The 18,556-nt window shown below is 45.9% G+C and overlaps 1 protein-coding gene across 13 annotated transcripts in view; it reads right to left on the minus strand.

The window, feature by feature from the left end:
* The window catches only part of PPFIBP1 (PPFIA binding protein 1), a 73,241-nt gene extending 61,086 nt beyond the window's left edge, over window positions 1-12,155 (minus strand). For 12 of the 13 annotated variants that reach the window (XM_017745807.1, XM_017745805.1, XM_017745811.1 and 9 more), the window contains exon 1: window positions 12,080-12,155. The gene's annotated coding sequence lies outside the window, so the exon portion shown is untranslated. Of the gene's footprint in view, window positions 1-7,333; window positions 7,356-12,079 lie in introns of those variants that run through there. The other variant, XM_017745796.1, reaches the window with a different exon arrangement.
* Window positions 12,156-18,556: the final 6,401 nt, after the last annotated feature.

Raw genomic sequence — 18,556 nt, forward strand, 5'->3', positions numbered from 1 at the left:
CCTGGCGCCAGCAGCTCCCTGTCCTGCCTGTGCTGTATCCCAGGGCTGGATGCAGCCCTGCAGGGGGGTCTCAGCAGAGCAAGGCAGAGGGGCAGAATTCCCCCCTCCCCTGCTGCCCACGCTGGGGCTCTGGGCTCTGCCCAGGATGCATCCCTCAACATGAGTGTGCTCACTCCTGGTATTCACTACAGCTTTGCAAGTACTGAATTACCTTCGAAATCCTGGGCTACTGAAATGCTATTTTGTGTGTTTCAGACACTGATCTCTTCTCTGGTGACCAGGGACAGGACCTGAGGGAGCAGCACGGACCTGTGTTGGGAAGTTTAGGCTGGGAAATTTTACAAGTATACACAGAAAAAGAAGGGGAAAAAAAGCCAGAACAGGTATCTCTGTGTGGTAACAAGCAGAGCTCTCTGGCAGAGGAAGTATCCGAATCATGCTGTTGGATTTTGGGATTTGTGTTTTGCCCTTTATTAAAACTTTCGGAAGTTCTAAAGAGCAAGTTTGTGTTTCCTGCAAATGTCTCAAAGATCATAAATGCATTCAGGCCTCTCCTAGTATTTTAATGAAATACCAGTTCCTGCTCCTCTACTTGACTTGCAGGCAAAATCTGCCATTTTAAGGAGATAATCTTAAGCAGCTTTCTGAGAAATGCCAAGAATACTAAATTGCCATTTCTGTGTTCTGGCTAGGGGTGGGGGTTTTTTTTCTTCTCCTCTAATATTCTATTTAAATTGTCTTTAAAAAGAAAATGGAATGTTGGCCAAGAGATAGTAGCATGATGTGCTGTATTTTACAGATTGCAAGATCTTAATTAATACTGTCAGCTGATTAAAAACCTTCCAGAAAGTAAGGGTTTAATTCCCTGTCACACTATTGTGTCTAAAAAATCAAGACTTAGGAAAATAACATGAACAAAACAATTACTTCCATGGCATCCTGTTTTTCTAAACTAAGTCTCAGTATCAACGAAACAAGAGCTGATGTCCAGTCACACTCCTAACCATTGATGAGGAGTGGAAGGAAGCAATTTAGCACAAGTGTGCATTTGTCAAGGAAGAAAGAGGTGTGAGTAAGGTACCTGGGATGTCTCCAAAGGCAGCCTGCTGACTAAACAGCCAACCTGATACGACCATGCATCTGAGGGTTTCAGGAGGAGATATTTACTACCGGCCTTACAGTGAGTGACCAGTGACTAGTGCCCAGAGGGCAGCGCTCTGGCTACCTGGGATGCTCAGGGAGCCTGCAGGGGGAAGGAGGAAACCCAACAGATTGTGGGATAGAGGACTTCTTCAGGCCTGAAACCAATACTGAGAAGCCAGGCCACGGCCAGACAGCTGCGATCTTCCTTCCAGCCACAGGAAACAATTCCACATGGTTGCTGGTGAGTTCCCATGCCACAGGCACTCCTCAGTTTGTACTCAGCAGTGGTTCTGGCAGCTGACACCACCTGCTCTGTACTCACACAACACCTCAACCTGTGGCAACCCTGCCCAAGAGGCTCTCCTGGCACTGCAGCACTGTGGGCCAAGGTAGGAAACTTCCATCTTAGGTGGGGTCAACAATTTTGAACTCGTACACAGCAGTGTGCCAATAATATGCTGTAAAACAGCCATTCTTTTCCTAAGTCCAGCTGCCAAACTCAAGAGAGCTAACCTGACTGAAGACAGACATGAAGGTAATGTAAACTGAGCATTAAATCAAAAAAAACCAGCTTACCTAAACAAGTCACCCTGAAGGGCTTAGGTTAAAAGTTGCTCACCTGAGCTGGGGTTCCTGTTACTCTGGTCCTCATGGCTATTTTAAGGGGTGAGCCTATGCAGGTAGAACACACATTCAACTTAGTGCAAAATTCTCACCAACGGGAACTTGTCACTCGTGGGAGCTTTGCACCAGTGTGAAAAAAAGAGCACTCCACAGGGCAATAGCATCCAGGAATCTGAAGCACGGCTCCACAGTGCTGCTAAAACCAAGCTCAGTGCAAGTGGATATTCAATTTTTGCCGGAGCAATTTTTATCTCATAAACAACCACCGCTATACCCCTCTGCAGATTTCAAAACACTCATTTCAAATCCTTTACAACTGGCCACAGTATGGGGGAGAGGAGAATCAACTTATTTCTCACTGACACTAGAATTTGTAGTGTTCTTCTGAAGTCAGAAAATACCAAGTAACAACAGAAAAAGAGAAACACACCCAGCATGCATGTCAGAACACACAGGGCACCACAAAGACATTGGTGGTATCTCTGCATCAGCAGCCTGTTCCTTGGAAGCTTCTTGTCCAAGAACTGTGACCCAGCCTGGTGCTCCTTTGCTTGCAAGATCTGACAAGATCTCAAGATGCTGGTGTGGCTGCGGGCCAGCAACCTGGTGCTCCAAGGAGCCACATGCAAATGTCTAATGAGGGTAACATGACCACACACGTTCCCTCTCCTGCTGTAACACCAGCAAGGCTCCAAACTCCTCCTGGATAACAGGAGATAACGCAGCCATATCTCAGCGCTCCCCGGCATGGATCACGGCATTCACTACGGCTGTCACAACACTGTAAATTATACACAGCCCACACCCTTAACAACACAAACCTCAGAGCTGTCTCCTTGTTCTGTGGCAGCAGAGATTAACAGATGTTGACAACTGATCAGATAGGGGAAGCATTAGAGGAGACAGACGCAGCCCATTACTACTGTTTGTTGTGTACCTACACAGTTTCCTGCTGTCAGACTGCACTCATGGTTTCTCCTGATGCAGCAATGTTGTTGGGCTTCCCTTTCCCATCCTCCCAACAGGCAGCTATTTCAGTTGCTCAAAGCAGCACTGCCCCTACCTTTAGTGACAGGAGGATTATCACTGGCTGACAACACCCTGCTCAACAGGAAAACACACCTTAATATCACACCCAGACACCAAGAAACCCCTTGGCTCCAGGCATCTGATCCAGGTGAGCGCTTGCATGAACTAACCAGAGCATGCAATACCACGTTCATGCTGGACTGTGCACATCACTCCTCCTAATTCCCTGCCCAGAGCACTGCAGCACAGCTGGCAGAGATTCTGTGAACAGCAGCACAGCTGCAAAGAAGGTCCCTAAGGGAAATTACTGAGATAGGCTACAGAGGAGTGGGAAAATGCAAGTGTAGCTACTCTAGATACTAACAGGATGCAAAGGTGTTAAGTTTATGCATGACACAACCCTTTGATAACAAAAATATGAGAAGAGAAGGTTTCATACAGATCTCATAGCAGCCTTCCAGTATCTGAAGGGGACCTACAAGAAAACTGGAGAGGGAGTCTTCATTAGGAACTGGAGTGAGACACAAGGGGGAATGGCTTCACACTGACAGAGAGCAGGTTTAGATTGGATATGAAGAAATTTTTCCCTGTGAGGGTGTTGAGGCACAGGTTGCCCAGAGAGGCTGTGGCTGCCGCAGCCCTGGCAGTGTCCAAGGCCAGGTTGGATGGGGCTCTGAGCAAGCAGGGATAGTGGAAGGTGTCCCTGCCCATGGCAGAGGGTTGGAATGAAATGATCTTTGAAGCCCTTTCTAACCCAAACCATTCTATGATTCTGTGAATTCCATCAGTGCCCAAATCTGCAAGGGAAGCAATAAACACTAGCACATTGTTGCACTGCGAAGGACAGGGGGGGAAAGGGCAAGGGCCAGGGCCAGGGCAAGGGAGGAACCATGGAAATCTCTGCTGAGGTCTTGGAGCAAAAGGCAATCAAATCCACAAAGAGGCTCCTGCAAGCAGTTGCAAGCTGGCAATTTGCTCTGTTGCCAGACTGTTCTGGGGCTGAAATACTGACAGTCAAAAAAGCTCTTCCCCAGACAGAGATGTGGCATTCCCACCTATCAGATTTTCATCTCCTGTTAGGAGCCGGGAACAGATACAAGGGGACCAGAGCTGCCGTCAGCTCCGTTTTGGTATTCCCAGCAATGCTGCATCACCTGATGGGATGCACCACTCTGTTTTCTGTCCCCACAGGGACAGACAGCTGTTCACTGTGCAGATGGCAGAAACAGGATGGCTGCTTTACCACTGCCATCCCCCAGTGTCCCTCAGGCACAGTGACACCCAGGGCACATCAAGCCTCGGCCACTCGGCATCCAGCCAAGCGGGCAAACCAGCCAAAACACTGCTGGCACTGAGCCCTGGGAGTGGAGCCAGGAATGTTTGCCCAGTCCCGCAGCAGAGTTGAACTTCCCAAATATTTTGAACAGCTCCTTATCAGCAAAGCAGCTTTCCACCAGCTCAGCATTTCAGAGTGTTTATAATCTGGTCCCCTTAAATTGGATTGACAACCGAGCAGAACCACAGCCTGAAATAGTGACAGTCTCTCTGTTGGCACAGGAGCTTTTCAGCAAGACCCACCCAGCCTGAGATCAGCAAGTTGCAAAAGCCCACACTTGATGTCAAGCATGTTTCTAATGCCACTGAAGTCAATGGTACTGAGAACGTGCTTAATGCTGGCTGCCTGTTTGACCAAGTGACCAAAACAGGACCTCAAAATATAGTTCCTGGCAGCTTTGTGCAACCTGTGGCTGCTATCAGTAATAAACAGCAGCCCTCTATGTAAGGTCCCCCACTAAAACACCAGCTCTCCTCACCTTGACTGACTTTAGACCGTCTGCTGCCAGATGTGGCCTCTGCCACAAACATCCTGATCATTGTGGCCACAATCTGCCTTCCTTCTCCGCTTAGAGGCACCACCAGAGCACAGGTCTGTGTGCGTTTGGTTGGGACCAAGGGAAACACTGAAGCTACAAAACTCACATCAAGTCTGCAACAAAGACATGTTCACTTCCAAAATGGATCTTGCTCCACATCACTCTGGTTCAATATGACACCACCATCACACAGAAAGTAACTTCTTCACAAAGACGTTTCAAGGCAAAATTTACATAGGGTGACATAGAGACACTGTTACTGCATACAGAACACAAACCAAAAATCACTCAGTGAATCAGGGAAAACAAGTGCTGCTCTGTTGCACTGAGAGAGTTCACAGGGTGGGAGAGCAGGCTGTGTCTGGGAAAGGGAATGAGTCAGGGCAAGCCTCCACCGAACAAAGTTCAGCCATCTGCCCAGCACACAGACAGCACCTGAGCTAAAAGTTAACAGCCTGTGCCCCTCATGGTGAGGAGAAAACAAACACTGTCCATTGAGTCATCACCCCATGGGGACAGCCTGCAGTATTACTATGCTCAGTGTATCAGGCACTGACTGTTATTAGCCACTGATGCTTATACAGCTATTGGTCCCACTGCTGTTCCTTAAGAACAGTTGCTAAGAGCATGAGAAAAAGCACCTCCTCCAGGTGTAGGACTATTGGCTTGGAAGGTGCTCCAGACATTAGAGATCTTGGATGATGCCCACCTGCCACAGCAAGAATGATTCTACTCCCAAATTCTCATCTTGTCCTGGCCAGTGCTGCTCACTGTAGGTCTCAGAAGAACAACTTCATATCCCTCAAACAGGGTGTTGGAGGGCATAAGCCTAAATCCCTACTGCTTAATGTACCTCCAATTGGTGGGCACTGACCTACTCAGGGTGAGGAAAGAAGGGTGTTTCCCAACTACCCCTTGTTACACGCCTCAGAACAGGTGTACCAGAGGAGGACCAGGCCTTTGGAATATGGCAATCATTGTGCCATCCTACGGAAACAGATGGAAATCTCTGGCCTTACCATTACACTAAACACTAGATGATTCAACTGAATTTGCTCTCCCCTCATGAGGTAAGGCTATTTCCTACTTTCTTCCAGTAACTCAGATTTGTCTATGTCCTATTTTTGGTTTCTAAATTAAGAATATTGCTCATTACCAGATTATATGGCATTTATTCTGAGGAGCAAGAGATACTGATGCAGCTAAAAATTCAATATAAACACCCTGTGGATGTAAGCCATGACATTTATATACCGGATTAATAAGCACTAAAAGGAATTTCTGATGTAGGGCACATGACCCCCCCTTCATTTCAAAGGCAATTATTTTAATACCATGATTTCAAAGTGTGACATGTCCTTGAAAACACTGGCAGGCAGACAGCTTTATCAAAAAACCTTCCAAATCCTGGAAGGACAATTTCAGGTGCATCTCCAGTTTTGAGATAACAGAACATCTGGAGTGAGTGTATGGGCTGGCCAGCAGATAAGCAGGCTCAGACAAACACCATTTTAATGCAGAGTGGGTCTGAGCCTCCTTTAGAAAGAGGGGAAGGATTGGACACAGAGCTCCTGCTCCAGCCCATCTCCAGCTGCATCCAGCACCGCTCCTACTGCCTTCACTGCCAGGTTTCTGGAGCGCTCTCACTGCTCAGAGCGGCCCTTGCCTTTCACACCTCATCACCTACCCCTTGATATTTTCCAGATACCTCAGCCTGGAAGCCACTTCCTTGCTCATTTCAGAGAGCCAGCTTACAACTGGAATCCCCCCAGAGAACACAGCCAGGCTCCCTGGGTATCACTTGTCAGACTTGGGCCACGCCACCTCAGCCTTTCAAACACAGGAGAAATGGGGAGCTCGCCAATTTGCTGTGAGGAGAGCTGAAAAGATAACAACAGCTGGTTTTCCACTGAAGACCTCAGTGCTTTCTGACAGTGGTTTGATGCCCCAGGAAAAAAAAAAAGCCCCATCCAACCCTTCCTGTGCAATCACCTTCCAGCCCAGGGATGCCCCAATTGGTCCCTTCCTCTCAATCTCAAATATCTAAGTAGCACTCAGAGATCCTAAAGGATCTCAACAAAATTCCTTTGGTATCAGCATGATCCGAGCAATTCACCCTGGACACATTCTTGGAGCCACTCACCACTTTTGGATGCAATGCCTCAAAAAAAATCCAGAACACAAAATTAAAACAAACACAACAGAAGAGCCCAAGATGCGCATGCAGTTCCCCACACATTGAGCTGCTGACATTTTTCCTAAGCAGCTGAAATCAAAACCTAGTGAGAGAAGCTGTCAGATGACAAAGGAGAGACACCAAGACCCCACCACAAGTACTCACACCCTGCAAAAGCAAGGCATGAAAGTTGGTCTGCACTCACTGCTGCAAACTCCAGGTCCCAGCTCAGTCCTGAGGGCTTCCCAAGCCCAGCGAGGAAAACATCCAGATTCATAAAAAGCCACATTTGAATCCTTAAAAAGTCAGCAGGCAAGTAACGAGCAATTTGGATATCATGAAAACCAGAGGATGAAACCAGAGCCCTGGGAGTATGGAGTAGTTCAGGACAGCTCTGCCCAACACTGGGAAGGAGCACACACAAATGAGGTATCAGCTATATAAGAAAGTCAAAGAAAAATGAAAATAAAAATACTGTCTCTGATACCTTGGTGCTGCTGTCCATCGCTGAAGGTCTCATCTAAGACATCAGGATATCTGTCCTACCCATCAGGAACAGAAAACTAAATATAGTCTTGGAACTAAATCTTGAGCCCCTAAAAAAGGCTCTGCAAAGTTTTGCATGCCCAAAACGAGCATGTGGCTGGAGACAGCTGCTTTCTCCACTGCCTTCATTAGCAGGGCATGCCCAGAATAAAGTTGTGTTAAGCCATGCAAGGTTTTTTGCCTGAAAGTTTATCAAGCAAGGCATCTGAAGCCAGTCAGAAGGTGGCCAGGGAACCTTTGAGAGCCTGCAGAGAAGCAGCCACGAGATTTTCCTAAGGAAGATGAAAGAATTCCTCATGTGATTTCCATGCTCCTCTGCACCTAGCAGATCATCTGTTCTCCCCAGGAGGACTAAATTGCCCTAACACCGCCCAGTGCTCCGAAGCAACTTTGTAAGAAGCCAGAATTCCTGAAAAAAAAGAAGTTTTAACTAAATTATAGCAAGTAGGCAACAAAATTGTTACCACAACTTCCTCTGTAACAGAGTGCCTAATTCCACTGTTCACTGCCAAGAGCACTCACCTTTTCTATAAGCCATGCAACACATTTGGGGGTCTTGTCAGTTCCTTTAGTAGCTGTAAATCAAGGCCTATAGCCTAGCGCAGTTGTATGAAATTATTTCTGCAATGACATCATTCCAGACACCACTCTGAGCTAACAACTTCCACTACATTCCAAGGGAGGGAAAAAAAAATATCTTAGCATGGCATGTGGTGGATGAGGGCAAGAAAGATCAGCTTCCACATTTTGAGATGGCTCACTTTTCCCATTTTAGTCTCAGATGGAAAACGAGATGGGGAAAAAAACATTCCCAAATAATACAGAAAAGGTCTCCCCTGCCTCTGGCTTGAGAGGAAAGAGGAGGGAAGGAGCAGAGAGATCCCCCAGACAGCAGTGAATGACACCCCACAAACCTAAGCCCATTAACATGCTGCTTCATCTTAAGAAAACTTCAGACAATTCCTTGCACACCTCCAACCACTCACAGGGAAGGGACAACCACCTCAATGAGAAAACTTATTTAGGGGGAAAAAAAAATAAAACCACCAAAAAACACCACCAGCAAATGCACCTAAATAAGTAGTTAAGAAGGTTAGGAAAGATCATTACATTTCCCTTTGTGTCAACCTGAATCAAACTTTCTTTTGCTCTAGTACAAGTCAGGAAGGCGAGGACTCAACTTGCCCTTGTTTCTCTTTCCATGGCCTAAGGTCACTTGACTTCTTGTTCGCTTTGCCCATCTGTAAAATGGGGGAAATGATGAGAAACTACAACACAAGCTTATGGGAATTATTCAATCCATAGCCATAGAGTTCTTTGAAGATGCAAAGTGCCAAGCATTATTACTGGATGAAGAAATGATGTATTTTCTCCCCCAAGCTACACAGAGGAAGAAAAAAGCCATGCAAACAGCCAACTGTATTTCTAATGAGATGCAATACTCAAAAAGTGGGACATCTTAAAACAGATTGGACAATCTTTTTCCAGCTCGCAAAGATTATTCCCAATACATAAACCTCAGAGGATTATAAATGCAAGCAAAGAAACTTAGCTTTTGACAAGATTTCTGCAGACAAAATAAGCTTGTCTAAACAAATAGGGGAAATGTACATTTTTGGTCTTAAAGAGAGCAAAAAGAGTTTTTCAAAGAAAAAGGGAAGAACTGAAATCAGGTTTGCAAGCTTTGTGAGGGATGAATTAATGTTTTCTGAATACAAAGCAATTTCCAGGACTAGGAAAGTCAATAAAATAGGAAGAACTGGATGGGAGGGAGGCAGGAAAATGCCCTGGGCAGCAGAGGGGACACATGCTGGATAAACAGGGCAGGCTGCTCACTGTTTAGAGATAAATACATTTCCCCTCTCTGCAGAGACTTATGGGTATTCAAGAGCCACCATCTGAACTGTGGGTGAGCAGAATTTTAAGTTACATTAACGTTACCCAAACCACATCACATAACATGTGAGGAGCAAAAGCACAATAACATGCCTCTTTTCTGCAAGCAGCATTATTTCCTCTCAGAAGAGGGGGAGGAAAAAGACACCAGAAAATCCCCATCATAGCCTGCCTGGGGACCCTCCCGTGCCCCAACCACAGGCAGTGCTGCACCTCCCATAAACACGCAGAGCAGCCACAGGCTCTGGGGAAATGTTTGAAATTATTACTATTTTGAGCACAATTTGGTTTAGCACAACTATTAAAAGCCCAAGAAAAGCTGCATGTGGGGTGGGCCCTGCAGGACAAGTCATCAAGTGCCAATAAATGGAATACATAGAAGTAGCCTTGTGCTTCTTTCCCTCCTGTATTCAATGTGACACTGACGGGGGAAAACCCAACAAATACTGATTTTTGCCTTTTGCACACAGGCACTGTAAGAGGGCGGGCTGGGCACTATTTCAGTGCTGTGTGTGATGCTCTGTCTCAGCTTTAGACACACCAAAAATCTGCTGCCACCAAGCACCTAACTCAGAGCTCGTGGAGCAGGGTGAAGACACACCTGCAAACCTGCAGGGTTTTGCTAGGAAAGAGCAGGAGCTGCAGGGACTGACTCTGGCTACATGGACTTAGCCAGGTTTCTGTGCTTCATGGCAACACACTGAAGCAGCTGTCTCTGCTAAGGCTTATTTTAAAAGCCTTATTTAGCTTTTATTTAGCTTATTTAGCTTTTGCCCCTACTGTGGGGCAAGGCTCAACTGGCAGCAGCATGTTTAACACGGAGCAAGCCAGGGAGGGAACAACGGGATGGAAATCCATGCTTTTAGGGACAAATAGAGGCCGTGGGCAGAGGCACTGAGACTCCACTGTGAACACATGTGAGTATTCTGTGTGGTGAGACTGGAGGTCAGACATCATGTGGTATTGCTGTGGTAACCCAGCAAAGAAGACCATGTTCCTCCCCATGTGGGAGAAGCAGCCAGAAGCCCAAAACAGCCCCTTGCCCCTGTCAGCACTGACTCAGGCACGGGAATTTCCTGCCATCTCGTTAGGAGAGGCTCTTATTTATCTGTTTAATGGGGAAAGCAAGCAGCAGCTGGAGAAATCAGGCTTTTCAGACCAATTGCTGAGGGCAACAGGTCTGACTCCTCCAAATGCCAGAGACCTGCCAGCACTGGAGCCACAGGAACAGAGAAGGGAGGACTGAGCACCTGCTACTACAGCCTTGGATACACACATCCCCTCCCAGGGAGCAGCAGCACAAGTGACAGAGAAAACCAGGCAGATTTATGTCCCAGGCCTTCTGCGGCTCCTGGGGATGGGGAATTAGCACAGAATCTGGGGAGCAAAGAGGGAGAGACTTCCAGCAAAGGCAAGACATTCACACGGTGATGCCAGCAGCTTGAAAGTCTCCAAACACACATCCAGCAGAACGTGGCTGCCAGCCAGCATCAGACTTTCAACAATGTTTTTACAGCCACGATGGACACAAATCCAGCTGGAGTGTAATCCCACCAATCCTGATAAGCAGTGATAAAACTGAACAAATGTGACCAGGATGGGAGACAATGGGTGACAACCACTCCTGGAGCCATCAGACCTCTGATTAAAAACCCAGGGAATAAAAGCTTTTGGCAGTGGAATTTAGGGCTTCTGACAAACAAGGAGCAACACCCACCCACTTCTTGCCAGGTCTGGTGCAAGACCTTGGGCAGCTGTGAATCCCAGAGAGAGCTCAGGCACAGTGATTTAGTGTGGGAAGGCTCGGAGAGCCACAAAGAAGCACTCCAAGGGCTATGGAGAGAGTAAGGGAGTAAAAGAAGGGAAATGGTATTTCAAATGAGACACCAGTCCTCACATCCTGTGGGACTGGGAGCCCAGCTGTGCAGTTATGGGATGAGCACATCCCAGCCACAGGGTGCATGGATCAAGTGCAGGCTCAGCAATCTGACCCAGCTCTCCAGCTGGAATTTAGGATGTTAAATCATACCATAACATCCAAAACAAAGTAGATGAGGGATAACCATTCCCAAAACAAGACTGCCAGCTCTGACATGCACGAGGCTACCTGGATCAAATCAGTCTAGACCGAATGCAAAATGCTGCTCCTTGAAGCCACCAGAACTGGGCCATTTCCAAAGGATCTCACAACACATACTCTGTTTTGCTGAATGCATTTTCTCATGAACTTGCCCCGGTAATCTGAAAGCTCTTGGCAGTTTCTCTGCATGTTGCCATAGACCTGCTGAGTCGGATTTACTGCACATGCACAACTGCATCACACACTCACAGCATGTCCAGGGGGATCTTGTGCTGGAGCTGAACCCTCCAAACTGGGGTGCACTGGCACTGCTTGAACCCTTCATATGCCAGAGAACAGCTCCAGTGCTCATTTCAGTTTTGGTTCTTGGATAATCCAAATATACTTCATTACTCTGCAACAGTCCACATGTAAACCCTAAATCCACTGTCATTAATACATGGAAACACAGTTTTTACATTTCCCTGACTCTAAACACAGCTTAGACTGCGTTAAGTGAGGACCATCCTTTAAAAGATACAAAATGAATGGATATCTGCAGGAGCACACTGACATTCTTCTACAACTCTTACTAGAAGTCATATACAGCATCATTTTAATGACATTTGAAATGAAAGCCCAAAGGAGATGTTGTGTAAGATATCAAAAAGCAAAAAACCAGCAGATAGTAGATAATACACATCAGCAATGCAGTGGGTTTAGATTACTCACCCACAGGAGCAGACTTAGTGTTGATCTCCACTGTCACTCTTGAGCAAGTACCACTGATCCATATAAACTTCCAACACTGAGAAAAAGAGAAACAGAGATTTTGATTAATCACTCGAAGTCTGAGATGACTTAAAAGTGATATCTTGTAAAAGTTTATTATCAAGAGACACAGGATACAGGAAGCACTGTGGATGAGATACATAATACCATTTAAAAGAAGCTAATACCAAGAGATTAAAGGATGACAACAGATGTACAAAAAGAAAATGAGCTTGTTAATTCCAAATAATTCCCAGCAACATTATTTCTCAGTATCTCTACATTACATAGTTGGCCTGTGCCTGCCCTTGACCTCCCCAGCTGATCACACACATACAGCACAAAACAAAGGTGAATAATGCCTGGCAAGGCTTCCTTCTCACTACTGCGACCTAAACAAACCCCAAACAAGCACCCAATGTTGCTGAACATCTGAAAATCAGTGTGTGAAGTAAAGCCAGTGGAAGTCAGAGCAGCCCATAGAACTGAACCAACCCCACAACTCCCAACAACTATTCATGAGTCTCTTTACTATGACTATTTTGGCAAATCAAAGATGTTCTCTGTTACTGTGGCTTGACAGGAAGTTTTAGTCTCAGATACTCCCATCTACAGACTGTGGACAAAAGAAGAGCTATTTGGTATGGGAAGTTTGACAAAACTGTTCCAGGAGAAGGTTCTGAGTAAGCTTTGAATTTGAAATGCAAAAGGGAAGTTTGGGGAATAAAACTTCAGCCTAATAACTAAAAAACTTCCAAACCTATGCAGTTATATGAGCTCCCTTTAGAAGAGGCTTAAGAATCAGTGACTCAAATACAAGTGCTCAGTGAAATATGGTCGGTAGAAGGATGGAAACAACTGGGAACACCCCAGTGCACCCCCACCTGGGACACTTCACTGGCACACTGAGACACTGCTCTCCAAACAAAAATCATGCCAAGAGCAAGAGCAGGAGTTTAAGACAAGCAAGTAACATGACTGGAAAGCAAAGAATCAGCTCAAAAATGTAGGAATAAAGGCACACTGGCTAACTAGTCGTTGACTTGTGGCAACAAACTGCAAATATCCAGAGGTTGTAAACTGGAAGAGAGAGAATCCAGCCCTTGTATGACTGGGAGGGAAAAAAACCCCATACATTTTCAGGGCTATACACTATAAAGCTCTAATAGATGATCTCAAGGCAAACACATGATTGGGAGCTCATTACTTCTCAGAACAGCTTTTTAGAATAGGTTGAACAAAACCACCGGGGAAAAAAAATGACACAGAACTGAGCAGGACACAGGAGCCTGTACAAGCAGACTCTGTCACAGGACTGGGGCTCCAGGCTATTGCAACAGAATAATTATGTACTGAGCCCTGTGCAATGCAGGAAAAAAACATCTGCCAGATGGAAAAAGACACAAAATGTGGTAGGCGGGGAAAAAAAAATATTTGAGGTTTCTATAAAGGGCACTGCAGAATGCCATGTATGAAACTGCAAAGCCAGGGGAAAGAAGTTAGTTAATGGTGTTATTTTAAGCCTGCCTAAAGTAATATGAAGGGCCGAAATGGAAAACCTATAATTAGATGGAGCTTCTCCCCTTCATTACAAATATCTGACTGGAACTGAGGCTCACAGATTGACAGGACCTTTGGGATTCCCATTGCCCGGGCTGCCAGGACACACAGACAGCAGCCGGGCAGGGGGAAGGAGACGCGGAACGCGGCGGGATTCTGCTGCTGCACCTTTGCTGCGTGGGACTGGCCACCACTGCCTGTCTCAGCTGGCCTGGGCCTCCTGCTGCAGCCACAAATCCTGCCCCAGCTCCCTCAGCGTCCTCTGCGGCACAGGGAAGCCCCAGCAGCTGTTCAGAACCTGCAGGGCCTGTCTCCCTCCATCACTGCGGGAGGCTCACACTCCCCACGAGGGCCATTCTCCAGACTGATTTGCTATTCCCAGCATGGGTGGCAGCACCACAGCTACTCCCAAGCCTCTCCACCACCACTATTTTGGTAAATCAAATATGTTCTTTGTTACCATGGTTTGACAGCAAGTTTAGTCATTTCCTTCTCGACAGAGTCAGAGTTACACACACACAGCCCACACCTCGGGCAAGCTGTACGGCCACTGGCTGGCTGATGAGGAAGGGAACATGTCCCTGCATTCCTCAGAAGGGAACTAACTGCCTCACATCCTGGCAACACAAGGATTCAGTTTGTTCCCAAGGCTGCTAGGGAAGTGGGCTTCATTTCCCATTCCCCCGCTTCCTTCCATCCTCAAACTCAATTTAGTTTTGACGAATAAACTTCTGGTGCTGGTTTTGGCTGGGATAGAGTTAATTTTCTTCACAGCAGGTAGTGTCGGCTAAATTTTGGATTTGTGCTGGGAACAGTGGGGATAACACAGGGATGGTTTAGTTCTTGCTGAGCAGGGCTTGCACACAGCCAAGGCCTTCTCTGTCTCTCACCCCACCCCAGTGAGGGGCTGGAGGTGCACAGGGAGTTGGGAGGGGACACGGCTGGGACTGCTGACCCCAACTGACCAAAGGGACATTCCAGACAGTATGTGGCATCATGCTCAGTATATAAAGCTGGGTGAGGATGTTCAGAGTGCTGGCATTTGTCTTTTCAAGTCACTGTTACCTGTGATGGGGCCCTGCACTGCTGGGGATGGCTGAACCCCTGCCTGCCCATAGAAAGTGGGGAATGAATTCCTTGTTTTGCTTTGCTTGTGTGCACAGCTTTTGCTCTCCCTATTATACCATCTTTATCCCAAACCATGAGCTTTCTCACTTTTACCCTTCCAATCATCTCCCCAATCCCACCAGGAAAAGGAGTGAACAAGTGACTTTTTGGGATTTAGTTGCTGGCTAGGGTTAAACTCAGACACTACCCCCACCAGACACCCTCTAACCCTAAGCTAAAGAAACCTCCCTCGCACAGCCTCACCTCTGAAGACTGGTTACAGAAGTATTTCCTATAGGACTGGCAGTGATATTCATCCCAGCATTTCTCCAGCTTGAACAGGGCACAGGACATGGACATCAGGGGGTTTCACCCCGTGCCCTGCACTGGGATGCCAGGAAGGCTGACAGCTCCCAGGGAAAGTCTGGAGCTCAGGACGATGAGTGAAATATGGGACTTGTCAGGACTTCTGGGAAAGGGTGGGGCTTTTCTGGTTTAACTGGAAGGGTAATTTATCATCCAAGAACACAGCTGAGGGAATAGCTGCCCCCATGTCACACACACAGCCCCGACCTGAGGGCACACAGGCGGCCAGGGGCTCTCCAGCCTCGACAGCAAGAGCAGAGCTCTCCAACGAGTTCAATCCAAGTTCACTTTCAGTATCACGAAAACAACCTCCCAGAAAACCACACTCATAATCAAGAGCCAGTCATTAGGAATGATCATTTAAGAAGAGCAGGACTAGGCAAACCAGGTGAGAGTTAATTGGGTTTTTGCTTTCATAGAGAGAACATCACCATGTATGAATGCCCTGGGAGAACCTCTCCAGTAACCCCAGGAAAGAAAGGTGCACGATATGATTTTCTTTTTCTTTTCCAGACTCTAATTTCTTAACCAGGAAGAAAATGCAAATCCTAATCCCACAACCTTGCACATTCAGCAGTAATATTTTACCTTGCCAATCAAATGTTTTCTGCAATAGCCACCCATTTTTTTTTCAAATTCAAGATGCATAACTGCATGCAATTAATTACGCACTGTGTGAATTTAAACAGGACACAGCCCTGTGTTCAAAGACCTGAAAAATTCACATGTTGCACCGTGTTTAGGGGCACATCTTAACATGAAAGGTGCAGCACTATTTCTTTGCTTTCTGACTCCTACGAGCTTTGTTTCAGGAAAATTTTCAGACGAATGCAAGAGCACTGCAAGCAAATAGTCTGATTCATGTCTGTTCTTTACTAGACAAAAACAAAGATCTGCTTTGCCTAATAATTTCTGATCAAGAAAAGCAGGGCTTTGAGACACAAGATCTGAAAGAGCCCCTCCTCTCTACTAAAAGCTAAAAAATGACTCTGTAACATGGGACCCAGGTAGTCACAGCACAGTTCCAATTACTGCTCCTTCCCACACACTTGCTTCATGTGTGCCTGTTTGTGTTTCAGTTAAAAAGCTACTTTGACATTCTTCCTATGTTTTTAAAAGAAATTTCCACAGGCAACAGGATTCAAAATTACTAAGGAAAAATTATTCACATATACACTTCCAAGGAAGTCACTGATGCAAACTGATTGTGTCCAGCTATCTTGCCTTGGAAAGGTTGGGAGGAGGATTTAAAGCCAAGAAGCAAAGCAATGAAGAAACACTAACAGTTTCAATGATCTGGAGAGCTAATGGTTTTCCACGGAAAAAGCCATTGATGCATGTCTTATTTTGGAACACGAATGGCACAGTTTTTTGTAAAAGGCCTTTGGGCAAAGGCTGGTTTGAATCTGAATGGAAGCAATCAGGACTGCAGCTTGAATGGTTTCCTCACATCTGTATACACTATCCATCCATGCCAAGCACCAGCCGCCAACACAGCCGCTTTCACCTTTAAATCACCCCTTCCCAGGATGCATTTTTCAGGATGCTGCAGACCATGTAGCAGACCTCTTATTTATGCTGGGACAGGCTAGCTACACTCAGACAAACTAGACAAGAACAGAGAACACAGATGCTTCAGCCCTTATCTTTATTTTTGGTTTCTAGAAGGCTGCAGACATTTTGACACAGACAAAAATCACACAGCATCCACGGTAACAAGTCAGTCTGGTTTGGGGTCTTACTGCACCCACAGCTGAAACCCAAAACTTGTGCATTGCAAGTGCCAGCCTTGAGCTTAAAAAACAAGTTTCAATCCAAACCTAGAGGTCTGGCACAACTAAAGGGGCCTGAACAAAACTAACCACATCATTAACTCCAGTGACCCAAGCAGCTGATAGCTCACACAACATTTCCTACCACAAAACAGCACATTTGAACAATGTACATGTACAGAAGTCACTGAATCAACACAACAGCACAGGAGGATACAGACAACATAGCCAATCACCACAGCAAAGAAACACTTTCTGGAAGCATAATAAAATATTCTGAATAATCTCATGGGTCAGAGATGAGTAACATGAGACAGACCATTCAATGAAGTATTTGTAAGACCAGCAGCAAGAACAAACTGCAGAAGGTTTAAATAAAAGCCTTCAAATCAGTAACTTATCAGATATTGAGTGAAACTAGACATGATTTACACAAAGAAAAAATATGACTAATCTGTGACTAATTTTATATTAATCACTGTGTCCATCTCTGAATTGGAGTGCCACTGTATGCAGTTTCTGTCAGCCAGCGCTTTGTTTTAATTCTACAAGCCAAAGCCAAAGCAACAGATTATGCAGTTCATCATCTGTGAAAATGCAGATGTCAGTCGATGGAAGATGCAGAAGTGACTGAAAGACATGGATGACTACATCATCAATTCAACTGAAGAGCTCATGCCCCAAAACCCATGTTATTGAAGCAGGGTGATGATAAACCTGTGGAATCAGATATGAGAGAATGCCAGACCTGAGAGCACCAAGTGCTGGTGCTGCCAGTGTTCTCCCTTCATAGCTGTGTCACATTTGCTGACACTGAAGTGACTAAATCCATGGGTCCTGTTAATCAGACAGCAACCCAAAGCACACAGAAGCTGCAAGAGTTCTGTTAGAGGAGACTGCTTTTTGTTAGGGCAAGCTACTACAGTGAAGCACTGCTATCACTGAATTAACACGGGAAGATTATCAAAGTGCTTTCTCTCAGGCACCACTTTGGTTTTATTCTACTACATATGCAAAAGAGCCAGGAAAAGCCTCCCTGTCCCTCATCCCTTCAACCCTGGCACGCTCCATCAAATGCAAAAGGCACTGCTCTATCAGTGGTGCTCATCTCCTAAACCTCACTGGTGTTGCCACACGCTGTTTCCTATCTTCCTTCCTAACTCTGCTCAAAATAAGCACAAGATATTCCTTGACAAAAAGGCATCAGGCTCTCACATAAGGTTTCCCATAACACTTTCCAGGAACATGCTTGCCCTTCAATTACCCTTAATTGTTCTAGGCATCCTTCACATTGAAGTTCATTCGCAGCAATACTTTGACATTCCTCGAAGGAACTTAAGTCGCTCCAATCACCACAAACTTACAGAATCCTATTACTGAAGCACACACAGCCCAACTCTGTTTCCAGAGCTGGGAAGTGAGGAGGAAGCTTTGCAAGAAGCAAAACTCAAAAGCACTTTCCAGGAAAAGGAACAAAATAACATCCTTTTGCAGCTGTAAAGAAGAGGCAGCCAAAGGATTAGAGTTGAAAACCCTAGAAATTAGGATCAAGATAATTAGATGTCTTGCCAGCTTCACAAGTAAGTTTTATACATGTACTTTGCTTTTTCTCCATGAGGACACTTGGGTTGTT

The sequence above is a fragment of the Corvus brachyrhynchos genome, unplaced genomic scaffold (assembly GCF_000691975.1).
Source record: "Corvus brachyrhynchos isolate BGI_N302 unplaced genomic scaffold, ASM69197v1 scaffold209, whole genome shotgun sequence".
In the NCBI taxonomy this organism is placed as follows: domain Eukaryota; kingdom Metazoa; phylum Chordata; class Aves; order Passeriformes; family Corvidae; genus Corvus; species Corvus brachyrhynchos.